The following is a 14,950-nucleotide window of genomic DNA, read 5'->3' on the forward strand; positions in this document are numbered from 1 at the left end:
CTATTCCAGGGAAAGATTTTACTGATGGTTGATGGTTTTTTTTTTCCCTCTGCACAGCCCTCACACCCCTTCTCTTTAACTCTCTAGCAGGTGTTTTCTGACTAACAGAAATGATTATATCTAGGGTCAGATGGCTATCAGGCAGTTATTGTTTGTAATGGTTTGGAGACCTTCAGCCGGTGTCACAGAGTGGGTGTTTATCCTTATTTAAGAAGAAATGGGAGGGAGGTAATGTGTTTCACTGAGTCTGTTTGTAGCGGATATTGTGTTTCAAACTTCAGACAGAAAATTACTGAGGAATAGAAGCAGACCAATTTCTCTAAACATCTTCTGCTGAAAAAAGAGAAAGTTTGGGAGCACATTCTTCCATCCCCTGTTTTCTAAATTGTTCACTCCTCCCAGCTGTCCCCAGAAATGTTGCTTGGGGCTACGCAAATGTTTTATTAATTCCAGGAGGCAAAACGGCAAGTGAAAAGCTGGATTTATAAGACACAGACTCAAGTTTAAATCCTGGGTCAATCCCTACCAGTTCTGTGACATTGACAATTTATTAACATCTCTAAGTGCCTGATTTCTCATTTATAAAATGGAGGTTTTAATATGTACCTTGCAAGGTGGTTATGAAAATACAATGAAATGGCATAAGTGAAGTATATAATACAGTTCTTGGAATATGAAAGATGCTCAAAATATGTTTAATACCCTATTCCCACTCAATCATTTTATATATGATGCTTATGTTTTTTGTGCTTCCTTGTCACGCAACACAAGAGTATCACAGAACACCTTCAATACTCTCACTGGGCTAGGTTAGATTAATTTTGTTGATAATACACCTGGAATTCTTTTCATGCACGTACAGATTTTAGTGTGTTGCTGACATATTGTTAATGCTAGGTCATAACTTTACTCAAAGAGAGAGTTCATGGATATGAAAGGTAAGCTCAGGGCAGGGCAGTGGCAAGAAGCTATTTGGGGGCTCAAAGACTCTGTGGCAGCCCCCCCCCCCCACGTTGGCAGGTGAAGCCCTACTTCATCTATGCTTAAGGTCAGCTCCTGCAATGAAGATCAGTGGAAAGAGATGGATACCACGGAACAAAACTATGCCCTGAATGTTCTGCCTTGTGCTGCAGAATATGAAATGTTTGATAGGCCGAGGTGTGGGGGGGTGTGTCCTTAGGTTTATGAGATGGTATGTGAATCTGCTGCTTCTTAGCTTAGTAAGAATGTCTAAGACTTCTCTCCCTTGAACAACTCCAGAGAATTTTCTGTTCTACCCTGTAAGTCTGAGAATTAGTGGCAAGCTGAGTGGTTTAAATTCTAATGTAGAAAATTCTAGATTCAATTGTCAATCTGAGTATTTGTTTAAATACCAACTGTTGCTAAATGTAACTGTTTAGTACTCTGTCTCTGGGATGGAGAATGTACATTCTAGTGTGACCTGTGCTTCTTCTATCCTCCCTCTCTCCTCAACCCTCCTCAGCCCCTCCTCTCTTCCCCTTTCCCTGAAACATGAGGGAAAACTATTGAGTAGACCCTGGAACTAGGCATAGTTCACCCCCAACCCCGCCCACCACTGCAGCAGCATTGTTAGGGTCTCGGTTCTCTCCATTTCCCTTCCTGTGCCTCATTTTCCTCTGAAATAGGGGAAGCATCAATGAGACAAGACTCTTCTAGACCTGAGAGACAAATGTTTTGATCCCTACACTCCAGAGAGATTCCTAGAGAGACAGTAAGATGCCAGGAATAAAATTGCTGTTTGATGCATCTAGACAGACAGGGCCATAGATAATCTTGCAGTTTCCATAGTGTGGTGAAAAGACTTTAGGGAGGTCCCAGTGATTCCCATCTCCTGTGATCCAAACCTTCATATCCTCTCCCTCTGAGTGAGGGCAGGAACTGAGACTTGCTTCTGACATATTGAATATGGCAAAGGTGATGGAATGTCAGTTTCATGATAACCTAAGATTGAAACCTAACTTGCTAGGGGACTCTTTTCCTTGCTGGCTTTGAGGAAACAAGAAGCCACACTGGGAAGACCTTCATGGTAAGGAACTGAGAGTGGCCTCCAGATGACAGTCAGCAAAACTGTCTAACAGCCACAAGAAAATAAATGCTGTCAATAACCACATGATCTTGGAAGTGGTTCCTTCTCCAACTGAGCCTCAGATAAAGTTGCAGCCCTGGCTGACACCTTGATTGCAACCTTGTGGGTTTTCCAATCACAGAGTCCAACTAACCTGCATGACACTCCTGATCCACAGAAAATGAAACATAATAAACACATGTTGTTTCAAGCTACTGAGTTTGTGGCAACATTGTTATGCATCAATAGATGACTAATAGAGCACAGATGGAGGAGGGAAGCAAACCTGAGAGAGTCAGGAGATAGGAAGAAGGGATATTTCAGCTACAACTGGTTATTGAGAAGTAGGTAGCATCAAAGATATTTTTGCAGATTGTGATCCTTCAAAAGTAAGCTCTGAAATGCAGTTTATGGTGCACAAAGTTTATTAGGAGGTGCCCTTGGGATCAAAACCTGTGGAAGGGAGGTAGAAGAAATGGTCAGGAAAGAAGGAGGAGGGGTTCTGTGCCCTGGGACCAACAAAGGCATCAGCCAACGTCACAGACAATGGAACTAGAAAGGCCTTTCAAAGCTGCCACGCACAGGACCAAAATGGCTAAGGCTCTACATCATCACGGTGGACTGCTACTAAGTTTACACAGCCTCAGGAAGGTTAAAACACTGTGTAATGTGGCATCAGCTGAAGGCTGTCTCTTGACAGTAATCTCAGCAACTGGGGCTACATGCCCTTCATTGAAGAGGGATCTGGACCTGGCATCACCATATCCATTACAGATATGTACCTGAATGAACTGATGACTGAAGTTCAGGTTGCTCTGCCACCTTACCTGGGCTACACAGCCTCCCTCCAAATCTGACACTACTTTGAAGGTAGGGTGATCTCAAATTGATAATTAAATTTCTGCCATCAAGTTGGAACAGAAAAATCAAAATAAAAACTAAGCTGAGATATAGCAAAATTATTATATTTTTGTATACCAGAGCATATGACCTGGGATTCCACAGCTGTTGCAGTGACTATTATAATTACACCAGGAGCACAGAAAATGGAGGTATCAATCCCAAATAGAGGAACTGAGAAAGATTTTGTGTATGAGGAAGGAATTGATGGTACTCTCAAAAAGACTGAAGAAAATCCAATGAAGAGACTAGTACAAATGTGCAGGCAGGGTTAAGGGAACAAACAAGGGATAGTACAGCACCCTCAGGTGAACAAGAGCATGATGTCATTACCATCCTTAGGCTGGAAGGGTCAGGGTAAGAAAACCAAAACTGTAACTCAAAGTAAGGATTATGTGTTATAGTAGGGGAGTTGTGGCTTTGGACAGGATTATAGACACTGTAAAAAAGAAAACACTAAATCTTTCACCCCGCCCCTACTCTTCCATCTCCTGCCAATACCTCCCATTGGCCAAACCCAATGAGAAGCTGGGAGGCAAAAGTCCAGGTAATGCAGCCCAAAGTGGTCAGCCTCCCAGGTCAATGAGCAGCACAGATAGTGGATCTGGAGGGATAAACTGAAGAATAACTAGCATAGGGTTGATAATTGAAGGAGAGTATCTTAAGCTAAGGAAATAGGATGAATAAAGACAGAGAAATAGGAAATTCCAGAATCTGTTTAAACAATGGTCAGTAGTCTGATGTGTTTGGAGTATGAGCTACCTTGGGGTGGTAGTTTGAGATAAAGCAGACTTGGTTCAGGAAGCAAGAAGGGGGAAGGGATTGAAAAAACTCTGTCAAGAGGCTCCCATCAGGAAATCCAGCAGATCCCAGCAAAATAGGACATGACTGATTTCTATGTGATAATCTTACAGTCTTATCCCCAGTCTTTACTTCAGAGAGTGAGGATTGGAGAATGTGACTAGCCTCATAATTTTCTAATTATGTAATAATGGATCATGTTATAATACATTTGTATTGATATGCATGTGGCTATCCCCATCAAATTCTGAACCCTCTGTTACTTAAGTTTTTCATCAGAGAACAGCCTACAAAAAGCCTTAATCATTGGCCTTGATCATTCCCATTTTCCTTCAATGTTGAGAGACTAGAGAGGCCCTGTTAAATGTGATGTGGCAGGTGCATTCACATCACTGTCATGTGGGAAAATTCCTCTGTGTGGTATAAAATCACACAAGCATGTGTTGCAGCTAATTAATTGGATGACAACCAATCCCTCAAGTCTTTTCCAACATTATTGCTTTCCCAGCTTTCCACACCCATCATGTCAACACATGTTACCTCAGCCTGTTAGCTCATCCTTTTGCTAGCAATCTAACATTAATTTACCAACAGATTGTTTAACCTTTCTCCATTCTTTTTGGTTGTTTTGCCTTCTTTAATATTTGTAACATTTCCTGAGATAATATCTAATTAGAATTCTATTGACACACAACTTCCTCCATCTTCTGAAGGAATTTACCAGAGCACAGCAAGTCATGCTTTAAAATGGTTATACTTTTCTCCAGAAACATGCCATTCCATTTTTTTATACTTGCCCCTCTCTCCAAGACAGGAAATTACCTATATTGGGGAACTATTTGGTGCCAAGCACTCTATTAGGTATAATGCTATGTACATTGCATGTTAACTTGCTCCTCATAAAAACCTCACAAAGAAAGTATTTTGTCACTCTTTTCATACAACCTTAAGGTTCAGAGTGATCATATAGTCTGTTCAACAGCAAATTACCAAAATGTTTCAGAGCCAGAATTTAAACTCAGATCTCCCTGACACCAAAAACCACAGTCTTTCCCCCTATACCACACTTTGTGGAGCCCTCCACCATTCTCTTTTGCACTCCACAGGGGGCAAATGTGGCCATCTTAAAATATAAAATCATATGAGCCATTAACTTTTTCGTGTGAATGAGTTATTGTTGATTCTTCCAAGAGTATTTACATTTTATAAGAGGTATTAAGAAAGAAAAAAAAAAAAACTCCAAGAAGTGACTCTAAGAGTGGTTTTCAGGCTTGCCAATTGGCTGCGGCAGTTACTTTTGGATAAAGAAGTATTTGGGGGGCACTCAAAATTTAATAGACAGCTTTCTCAATCTTTCCTATAGAATGGATTTAATTGTTGCACCATTAAGAGTTGTCAGAGACTGAACATTTTGTTTTGTACAGCAAGGTAACATTTTTACTTTTCTGAACAGGATATCACTCAACTCTCAATTTTCACCATGGTATTGATTTAATGCTGAAATGTGCGTGCTGTGAACTACCACCCCCAGAAGCAGCCATGGTCCCAATCCCTTATATACACAGTGACACACATGACTTGAGATGGTCTGTGCTACCAAAATACTAGGGTTCTCTTCCTGGAAACATAAGAGATTGAAGACTGAGGCTATGGCTCTTAAATAACTTTGGCCTGAAAGGAACTCTCATTAACTACAGAGATTTTTTTTCCATTTTGGGTCTCCAACTAGGAATATTTCTAAATCAGATAATGGTGCCTTAGACCCTCTAGGTAATGCTGTCTATTTCAAAATGGCCTTGGAGGGGAGGTGTTTACTGGAAATCCCTTGGGAACTTCTTACTTTTTCTTTTGAGCTTCAGGATTTCAGCAATGCACCATGGGGAAAAAATGGCCTCTCTATAGTGGGTTCAGGGAAAAATAGCTACCTACAACCAATCCATCAGAATGGTAGCCTGTTCTATCCTGATCATTGCTCTCAAAATCAAGAATAGTAGAATAGTGCACAGTCCCTAGAAGGTTCTCAATAATTATGTGTTAGAAGAATGAATGAGTTCTTAACATTTCTTGACTATATTAGGATATGTGAGACACTTTGCTAAAGGTTAAGAATGCCCATATTGGGACTTCTCTGGTGGTCCAGTGGTTACGACTTTGCCTTCCAATGCAAGGGGGTGCAGGTTTGATCCCTGGTCAGGGAGCTAAGATCCCACATGCCTCACAGGCAAAAAACCAAAACTTAAAAAGCAGAAGCAATATTGTAACAATTCAATAAAGACTTTTAAAATGGTCTACATCAAAAAACAATCTTAAAAAAAAATGCAAATATTAAATAAAACATCATAGCTGCTGAAAAGGAGCTCAGAGTTGAAAAGGGGAATACGTAATTGAGTTGAAGTACAAGGTTCACATCTGTAAAGCATTCTAAGAGACTCCATATTCTAAACACAACATACATATTATGAAACAGGCAAGGTCAAACTCTCCATTAACTGGCAAATGTTATGTGAAATTATAGGTTTCATTTTTTACAAAAAAAAAAAAACTGCAAAGAGGAAAATTATGAGGAAGAGAGCCTGGGAAAATATCAGGTATACTCTTCTTATGGAGTATAACTCTGAAAAAAATCTATTCTTTTTTGGTCTGTTACTTTTTAAATAAAATTTTTGTGAGTACAACACAAATACATAGCAAGGCAAAATTTATAATTGTACAGCTCTATGAATTATCTTTAAAAGAACAAGCTCATTTAACTGTCACTTAGGTTAAGAATTAGAATATTACAAGTCCTCGCCTTTATCCATTCCTTCATCACTATACACTCCTTCTTTCCCAAAGGTAACTATTACTCTCACTGCTAACACCATGGGTTAGTTTTGCCTCTTTCTGATCTTTATATAAAGGATTTATCATTATGCACCTTTTAAATCTGGCTTCTTTCCAACACTTTGTTTTGGATATTCATTCATGTTGTTGTGTTGGGCAGTAATTCACTGCTTTTGTTGTTTTTGTTCTATGCTGTTCCAATGCATAAATATCTTGTAATTTAATTTTCTTATACAGTTGATAAAGAGTTTAGTTATTTCCACTCTTTTGGTCAATGCTGTTATGAACATTCTTATACATGTCTTTTGGTGAACAAATATGTGAAGCATGTGTGTGTGTTATGGAATATACTTAAGAGTAGAAATGCTAGTTAGCAAAATATCTACCTATCCATCTACCTTCCTACCTACTTACCTACCTATCTTTCCAAATTTAGTAGATAATGACAAAGTTTTCCAAAATGTTTGTGGTAATTGACATTTTAAACAGCAGTGTATCAGTCTTTCTAATTTTCACCTGTCTGTTGTGTATGTCATGGTATTACATCCATGATAGTTTTAATTTCCTGGTGACTAATGATGTTGAGTACCTATGTATGTTTTTTAGCTATTTGGATATTTTTTTGTGTGTGTAAAATACCTGTTCAACTTTCTCACCATTTGTTCCATTGAGTAGAAATTCTCTTTTATATTGTAGGGTTATATACAGTTTCAAACTCTTTGTCAGTTATTTGTATGTCAAATATATTATCCACTTTGTGACGTACATTTATATTACCTTAATAATGTTCTTTGATGAACAAAAGCTCCCAATATCAGTATAGTTCAATTTATCAATCTTTCCTCTATTGTTAATGACATTGTTATTTATCATTTTACTTTCATCTTTGGGTTATATTTTATTTTGAGGTGTGTCTTATAAGGAGCACATATCTGTTTGGTTTTTTTTTCACTAAATCTAATAATCCCTATCATCTTATCATTTAAGTGAAAAACTTAACCAATTTATATTTAATGCAATTACCAATTCAGATACATAGATCTTTCATATTATTTACTTCCTTTTTGTCTCATGTCTTTTGTTTGTTTTTGTCTATTTATTTTAGCTTCTTTGCTTTTTAAAGTAATTTTGTTAAACTATTTTTTCCTTTCCTTAGCTCACTTGTTACACGTGTCATTTGGTGCTTACCCTAGAGATTACAACTTGTATCTAGGATGTATTAACCTCTAATGAAATAGAACTATTGATATTCCTTACAGTATTCAAGGATCTTTGACACTTAATCATCATTCTGAGTTGTGTATTCTTGTTTTCAAGTAATCTGTGCCTCATATTTTAAATATCAAAGAATCTATTATTGTTTTATATAATCAATATTCTTTTAGATTTATTTACATTTTAACCATACTCTTAGATTTACGTATTTACCATTTCAATTGCTCTTCATTATCTTGTAAATCTGTAAGCCTCCACTTGAGACTGCACCATTCTGTCTGAAGAACACCTTCTCTTTTGTTTAGTGCAGGTCTGCCTTTTGAAAAAATCTCTTTCTCTACTTTTTTTTTTTTTTTTTTAATTTAAAACTATCTTTATTCCAACCAGAATTTTGGGAAGGATAATTTTTCTTGATACAGAATTTTTCTTTTACAGTATTATCTTGCCATCCTTTCAAATTTCATTTTGTCTTTTTCTCTGGCATCCATTGTCTCTGTTGAGAAGTCAGTTGTTAGACTTATTTTTGCTCCTTTGAAGATAATGTCTTTTTTTCTGATTGCTTTTGAGATATTCTCTTTTATTTCAGCAGCTTTACTATGATTATATCTAGGATTGCTGTTGCTGTTTTACAATCTTGCTGTTTTGGAATACGTTGGTAACTCTCTTCAATTTTGCTTCAGGTCCACTCTCTTTCACTTTTTCATCATATGCTGGATATTTCCATTATATTCCAAATATCATTTTTTTTTTTAAAGTTTTGTTCCTGTTTATTCTTTGTTTTAGTTTTTTTTCTAGTCATGTTTTTGACATTTACATTTCTAACACATCTTATGGTACACTAATTAGCACTTCAGATATGTGTAATATGATGTTAATCCTATCCATTAGTTGTTTCTTTCAGATATTACATTATTTGATTTTCATTTTTATGAAAATCATTTTCATAATGATTTTTTCATTTTTATTTGATTTTCATTTTTATTTGATTGAGTTCTTCATTTTTATTTGATTTTCCCAAGCTTTATTGAGATAAAATTGACATATAATATGGTATAAATTTAAGGTGATTATTTGATTTTTAATAGTTCTTAGTTATGTGATGAAATTCTAATTCCCATTCTTATTTTTGCAATTATTTGAGTATATTAACCATGTAACATCTTAAAGATGATAATAATAACTCCATTATCTGGCTTCCTATGAGTCAGTTTCTATTGTCTTTTTAAAAACTTTTCAGTTTAGGTCCAGTCTGGTCTTCAATTGTATGCCTGATTCTTTTTTACTAAGTGCTTACTTAGTAAAAGTTATTGTTATAGTGGTAAGTTGGAGCTCTCAACATTATCTTCTATAGGAATAATTTACTTTTATCTCTGATACACAGCTAGATTAGAGAAAATCATCTCAATTCAGGTACTGATATGATTCAAAACTAAGTTTCAGTCCTTGTGAGGGATGACCTATATCTGCATTACCCTTAACAGTGCCCCTCTTCCTTAGGAGTCCTGAACTTTAATATTTATTGCTTTATTCCTGTAAATATACAGAAAGTTCTGTTTAGTTCTTCAGGTTTAACCACCCATAGTCAGCTCAAGAAAAAGAGTGGTACAAAATATTTGGTTTACTTCTCTGGGCATCTCTTCTCTTTCAGATATTATCCAGACACATTCTTGCTACCTTGGTAGCTCTATGATTCCCTCAAACAGCTTGTTTACATTAAATCCAGGTATTCTAGTTGTTATCAATGGAAGATTTGGTCCAAAACCTCTTACTCCACCATTGCCAGAAGCAGAGTTCCCTGTTTCCTCTTGTTTTAAATTAATGAGGGGCTTAGGTGAAATCATCTCTTTTAGTTGATTCATTGTGAATATATAACTCACCTGTGAGTATGGACAGGGTGGCCAAATTATAAAATTTCAACTCTCAGGTATCAGAGACTAGATTTATGGAACACAATAGGCAGCGAGTAACTGCCATCAGAGAAGTTTTTAAGTAAGAGTGTGCTATTATAAAATATCTGAATAGCACACAGCCCAAAAGTCATTCTTCATTTTACCTATGCCAAAATAATTTATAAACTTTCTACAACTGCAGAAGTTATCTTGGGCAATCATAGGAATTTTTTAGCATCAAATACTTTCTAGAAGGTATTTTTAGAGTACATGTGCACTGGAGGAAAGCCATGCCTTTGGTATGCTGGTGCACTTGTAAAACAACAAACAGAAAGAGAAATATCTAAAGCATATCTAACTTTTTAAGAAAAGTTAAATGGATTAAATATTAAACAAACAGAAAGAGAAATATCTAAAGCAAGAAAAGTTAAATGGATTAAACATTTGCCAAGAAAACTCATCTTTGAGCAGCTAACAAAGAGAATGACACCTTCTGTCCTACTACAAATAAATAATAGTAACAACAAATAGTACCATGATAACACACATATATTGAGTGCTCCCTGTAAGCCAGAAAGTAAAAGCTTGTAAATAATACTTCACTTAATCCTCACAATAAGTTTATGAAATAGCTGTTACTTTTTTCATCTTACAAATAAGGGTGATGAAACAAAGATACCAAATCACTTGCCCAAAGTCATGTAGCTCACGAACTGCAGGTCCATAAGACCCTAGAAATATACTGCTAACGACTATGCTCTAGAGTCTATTTTAATGAAGCAACTGAGCCACCATGAAATCATGTGGCAAATCATGATACTTTAGAGAACAGAGACACAGAGCAGAAGAGTATTTGGATCAAATCCAGATTCTCACCATTCTACTTCCTCCTAGTTAAGGGTCAGACTTACCACTAGATGCCTATTAGAGTGGTAAGTATATATTCCTCTCTCCATGACTGCATGTGTGTGTGTGTGTGTGTGTGTGTGTGTGTATGTGTGTGTGTGTGTGCGTGTGTTTACCATTGATAAAATGTTCATAGTTCATTTACTTGTATAAATTCAGTCAATTTTCAGATAATCACTTTGAAGTTAAACATCATGGTGTTGGATGAGACAGACAATTTTTTCTGGCTCTACCACTTATAAGTAGGCAATCTCAGTTGAGTTATTTAACCTTTTTCACCTAAGAGTTGGTTTCCTCAGCTATAAATATGGACATGGTAATATCACTCTCTCATGAATGTGATTATATTAATTAAGATAAAGCTTTCTATATACCTGGCATATTGCAGGTACTTAATTAATATTCTGGGTGTTGTTTTACCTTTGAAAAGCATGGCTAAATTAATACTCCCATGTATAAATTAACAAAGACATTTAGACATTATGGACCCCACTTGTCTGGTTCCCATTCTTAGGGTCAAGGAAAATACTCAAGCTGGATATTTATGTAAATGGTGGTGAGAAGAGCAGGCTGGTTGTTCATCTGAAACAGCACAGCCATTGGAGGAACCACTTAAACTGTGGTCTGTGTAGGAAACCAAGGTTTTAGCTGAGAAAAGAATGTAAGGCACTGGACCAGAGATCCCAGTCTGAATTCTGAAATGAGAAAAAAAACAATGGACCAGAAGTGAAAGAATTCATATTAGAATACACTGTCAGTCATGTTAGCAGTAGAAGCTGTTCAGAACTATAAGCCTGATCAAAAAGAAAATGCATATGTTTCTGTTACTTTGGCTCCGGGGAAGTGAAATGACAACAAGGGACAACATGGGGTGGAAACAAATGAAATGCATAGTAAAGACCTTTGTGGCCAGATTGGTAAGCAGGGTAAACATCACCCCTTACTGAGTGCTGTAGAATACTGTCTCTTCTTTTGTAAATACATATATCATCACCATTATTCTGCCTTTATAAATTCAATGGTGCTTTCCCTGGTGAGATAACAACCCATATCCTTTCCTGAATATCAGAAATCATCCAAATAGTTCCCAGCATAGCCTGAGTAATCTGAATTTTTGATGTGTTATTTTTAAAATGAGTTAGAAACTTAAGATAAATTTTCTATTTATACAAACTTCTAGGATATATATAGGCTATAATGTTTTTGGCATATTCCCAGACCTTCTTGCTGTCATGCAGAACACACTAAACATCAGGATCAATCCCTATGACCTCTAAAACAGGGTTTCAGCACCAGGGAGAGTTGTGTATTTCAGTAACTGTGGTTCATACTACCTCGGCTTTTTTTTTTTTTTTCCAGAGCATATTTTGGCCATGAATGCAAACCCAACTGTTAGTGTCTTAACCCAATTACGTTTATTTATGACATGTGGCTTAATAACTAGTCGTTAGTAAAAGGAATCTAAAATAAGCAATATTTCCAACAACTACAACAACAAAACTATTAAACAGTCTAAACATTCTATGTGAGGGTATTTTCTCAAGAATTCATTACAAAAATAGCTTTCTACAGAACAGACCTTTTAATGCAACCCTTGTTTGGCATCTCTACCTCTACTCACTAATGCCATTGTGTGCTCCACAGTTGCCTTTAGGAGCCTTAGCTAACATTTTATTTTCAGCTACTCTTTATACTGGACCGTTCTCAGTCAATCTGAGACAGAGAGGCTAGGATATTCATGGCCTGAAAACTTCTTCTCCATTCCCCTTAAAACACTTATTATCTGTAGAAGCAATTGCTATGCTTTTTATTTGTCGGTTTGACTTTTTGTTCCAATTAAGAGAATTTTGAAGTAGATCCAGTTACAGTTCTAACCCTAGTAAATATTCATGGTCTAGGCAAAGTGTAGGCGATTTTTGGTATTCCATTCATAATATAATGGGTCACTTCTTTGGATACATTGGCTTTTCTGAAATCTGACATGAAAAAGTAATTGTTGTCAGGCAAGAATGATTTCTTATAACCAATACATAAAATAAAAAAGGACATAAATTAAATAGATATAATGTAATATAGCTCATATATATATTTTTAGCCATTGGTGTAAACACTCTATAATGAATGCCTGAACATGTAATATGTGTAATTTCTATTATAATGTATTGGCACAATATTATAGGTGACAGTTTTTTAAAAAATAGTTTATCTGCTTTTAGTTTGTGTTCAGTTGAAATTTGTAAAGAGTTTTCCTTGATGTTTACAGCCATAGAGAGTTAAAGCAAGTGAAACATCTCATAAAAGATGTATACAATGTAGGCACAGCTGTATATCACTGTGTCATTTGGTTTTCATGTTTAAGGCATTTACATGCATTACTAGCAACACGTTTTAAATTGATGGAAACATTGAGAATATGGTACATGACTCAAAATACATATTTTTGTGAACTAAACAAAAATTTCCTAATAGGAAAAAAGTTGACTTATGATATTAAGAAATAGTGTGTGTTTTTATTTCCAGAGAGTAAACTATTTTGTACTTTAAATCTAACATGTATTGATTTACTCTTGTGTAAACATCAAAGCTGGGATCCTATTTTTAATTTGCCAGGCTAATGTTTTGAGATGACATGTTTTACTATATTTCCATTCATGTAATTTCTCATTTATTATTTATTAATAATCTTGGATAGCCCCAAGACTGTGGTTTCTATAAGGTATAATGTGCGACACTGTATAACGAGGAGATGTGATGCTCATTAGCTCTCATCTGGTCTTCAGTCCCTTTTCAATGCAAAACCAGCTGCCTTTAGCAAGGTCCATTTCTGGCAATTTCCTAAAAGATCTCGCCCCATACCTTTGACTTCCCATTATGGACTTGCTGTACTGAGCTGTCCTCTTAACTCGCACTTTCTCTGACTTCTGGTTCTGCTATTAGTTCCCTAATTTGAGTATTTATCCTCCTAACCTTTGATGCCATCATATTCTTGGCTCTGTATCCTCTCATATGGCATTTCCTTAATGTTTTATGAGGCTTCTAATGTCAGCCATGTGCCCCCAGGGTATTAGAGCTTGGATTAACCTCTGGCTAGAAAAAAATGATTTAGATATTTGACGCTTAAAATCCATGCTGTACAAAATAAAATAAATGTGTAAGTTAACATCACCTAGCTATCCTTGAGCAATGTTTTCATACTCATTATATGGGGCAGACTGTTGTCCATGCCTAGTTGTAGTGTCAGAATGTACCCATATGGACTACCTCTGAGAGGAGAAAAAAGATAAGCGCAAGGGGGATGATTCCCGACAATTGATAAATGAAGGGATGGTTACCAAGAAATTTACATCTGGAATCAGTGTTCCATATGGGAAGAACTAAGATTTAGAAATAAGGAGAGCTTAGCAGGACATATTCAAATAGGCTTAAAAACTGGAAACCTAGAAGCTTAGAATCAGGAGCACAGCAAGTGGGTAAGTATCAGCCACTGAGTGGGTGAACTGTGTGTGAAATGAGGTAAGGGGATGAGGAAAGCAGATTCAGCAACACATCTACAAATGTGTTGGGAAAAGTATATGTAAGTCCCTGAAGGGTATGGGTAGGCTGTGTTTTTCCAGAAGCAAAGATAGTCCAGACCCTGATTGAGCGTTTTCACAGACTGTAAGTCAGAACACTTGGGTACACTGATAAAGGAAATCCTTATCTGTATGCACAGGCCAGTCACCTAACCCTTTTGAACATCAGTTTCCTCCTGGGTAAATGTGGACAATAAAATTGCCACTATGGTCCTCACAGCACCATTGTGAGGATCAAATAAAACAATGGAAATGTAAATGCTTTGTGGGGGGATGCAGAGGTTTTATAAATGTAAGCCACTATCATTACTTAGACAAAATTATGTCATCAAGGATTCCTTTTTTGAGTTTATCCTCCTTTTGGAGGGTGCTGAGAGGCTGATAGCCAAGCCTTTGCAATATAGCAATATCTTCTGAGAAAGACAAGGACCAACATCAGAAAACACAGTGATTAACTGTCCATTTACGTATGGAGGTGTAGACAGAAAATCATTACTGCTATGCATGAAAAAGCCAAGTTTCCTGCTAAAACTCCAGAGCAATGAGGAAATTGTGTTGAACAAATGATTATGCGTACCACATCTTTTTCTTGTTCATAGTCCAATAATTAAATTTTTCTTTTCTTTAGTATGATATGTACTATACATACATAATATATATAGTGTGTTATTCCATAAAACATACATATCTTTGAAAGATAATACTTTTCTCTAACATTTATATAGATCTTTAGGGTTTGTAAAATTCTTTCAAATCCC

This window comes from Balaenoptera acutorostrata, chromosome 12, assembly GCF_949987535.1.
Source record: "Balaenoptera acutorostrata chromosome 12, mBalAcu1.1, whole genome shotgun sequence".
In the NCBI taxonomy this organism is placed as follows: domain Eukaryota; kingdom Metazoa; phylum Chordata; class Mammalia; order Artiodactyla; family Balaenopteridae; genus Balaenoptera; species Balaenoptera acutorostrata.